Below are 2,500 nucleotides of genomic sequence, written 5' to 3'. Positions count from 1 at the left end.
TCCTTCCTGTCTGTGTCTATGTCCTGTCTGTGTCTATGTCCTGTCTGTGTCTGTCTCCTGTCTGTGTCTATCTCCTGTCTGTGTCTATCTCCTGTCTGTGTCTATCTCCTGTCCTGTCTGTGTCTATCTCCTGTCCTGTCTGTGTCTATCTCCTGTCTGTGTCTATCTCCTGTCTGTGTCTATCTCCTGTCCTGTCTGTGTCTATCTCCTGTCTGTGTCTATCTCCTGTCTGTGTCTATCTCCTGTCTGTGTCTATCTCCTGTCTGTGTCTATCTCCTGTCCTGTCTATGTCCTGTCCTGTCTGTGTCTATCTCCTGTCCTGTCTGTGTCTATCTCCTGTCTGTGTCTATCTCCTGTCCTGTCTGTGTCTATCTCCTGTCTGTGTCTATCTCCTGTCTGTGTCTATCTCCTGTCTGTGTCTATCTCCTGTCCTGTCTGTGTCTATCTCCTGTCTGTGTCTATCTCCTGTCTGTGTCTATCTCCTGTCCTGTCTGTGTCTATGTCCTGTCTGTGTCTATGTCCTGTCTGTGTCTATCTCCTGTCCTGTCTGTGTCTATCTCCTGTCTGTGTCTATCTCCTGTCTGTGTCTATCTCCTGTCTGTGTCTATCTCCTGTCCTGTCTGTGTCTATCTCCTGTCTGTGTCTATCTCCTGTCTGTGTCTATCTCCTGTCCTGTCTGTGTCTATCTCCTGTCCTGTCTGTGTCTATCTCCTGTCTGTGTCTATCTCCTGTCTGTGTCTATCTGCTGTCTGTGTCTATCTCCTGTCTGTGTCTATCTCCTGTCTGTGTCTATCTCCTGTCTGTGTCTATCTCCTGTCTGTGTCTGTCTCCTGTCTGTGTCTATCTCCTGTCTGTGTCTATCTCCTGTCCTGTCTGTGTCTATCTACTGTCTGTGTCTATCTCCTGTCTGTGTCTATCTCCTGTCTGTGTCTATCTCCTGTCTGTGTCTATCTCCTGTCCTGTCTGTGTCTATCTCCTGTCTGTGTCTGTCTCCTGTCTGTGTCTATCTCCTGTCCTGTCTGTGTCTATCTCCTGTCTGTGTCTATCTCCTGTCTGTGTCCTGTCTGTGTCTATCTCCTGTCCTGTCTGTGTCTATCTCCTGTCTGTGTCTATCTCCTGTCTGTGTCTATCTCCTGTCCTGTCTGTGTCTATCTCCTGTCTGTGTCTATCTCCTGTCTGTGTCCTGTCTGTGTCTATCTCCTGTCCTGTCTGTGTCCATCTCCTGTCTGTGTCTATCTCCTCTCCTGTCTGTGTCTATCTCCTGTCTGTGTCCATCTCCTGTCTGAGTCTATCTGCTGTCTGTGTCCATCTCCTGTCTGTGTCTATCTCCTGTCCTGTCTGTGTCTATCTCCTGTCCTGTCTGTGTCTATCTCCTGTCCTGTCTGTGTCTATCTCCTGTCTGTGTCTATCTCCTCTCCTGTCTGTGTCTATCTCCTGTCTGTGTCTGTGTCCTGTCTGTGTCTATCTCCTGTCTGTGTCTATCTCCTGTCCTGTCTGTGTCTATCTCCTGTCCTGTCTGTGTCTATCTCCTGTCTGTGTCTATCTCCTGTCTGTGTCTATCTCCTGTCCTGTCTGTGTCTATCTCCTGTCTGTGTCTATGTCCTGTCTGTGTCTATCTCCTGTCATTAGCTTCATTAGCTTGATGAGCTTAATATCTGTCTCATGTCCCCATGGCCAGGGGCGTAGCACCAGATTCTGGGCCCTATGCACAGTAGGTTCATAGGGCCCCCCCCCCCAAAAAAAAGAGTGCCACGCCCCCTCCCCCCTGACGGTAAAACGAGTGCTGATGTGGAATGAAACCTTCTTTAGCGCATTGATGATAACCGTTAATTCAAAATTCTTATAATTCCAAACCAAGACGTTGACAATGGAACAATTTTTTTGCTGCGGAGAAACAATGGCGAAATAAACATTTTTTAATCAATAACTTCGTGTTGAATTGTTAATTTGTTGACTGTAGAATTGTTTTATAAAAGCAATATAGCCTCCGGCCTCGGAGGCTACGGCCGAACCCCAACCGTGGGATTATTCCTTACCTACCCCACTCCTACTCGTGCTTAATTGCTTAATAGTCTAATTCCCGTACAGGTAGCATACATCTGACCAATCCCAAAGGCCAGGACAAAGAGACATGGAGAGGCAGCTTTTAGTTTCTATGCTCCCCGCACACACACACACACACACACACACACACACACACACACACACACACACACACACACACACACACACACACAAACACACACACACACAAACACACACACACACACACACACACACACACACACACACACACACACACACACACACACACACACACACACACACACACACAAACACACACACACACACACACACACACACACACACAGAGACATGGAGAGGCAGCTTTTAGTTTCTATGCTCCCAGCCTTTGGAACACTCTGGCAGAGGACCTAAGAGAGGACCTAACAAATACAAATACACACACACACACACACACACACACACACACACACAC

Source organism: Sprattus sprattus, assembly GCF_963457725.1.
Source record: "Sprattus sprattus genome assembly, chromosome: 2".
Taxonomy (NCBI): domain Eukaryota; kingdom Metazoa; phylum Chordata; class Actinopteri; order Clupeiformes; family Clupeidae; genus Sprattus; species Sprattus sprattus.
Note: the sequence above shows the minus strand (reverse complement) of the source record.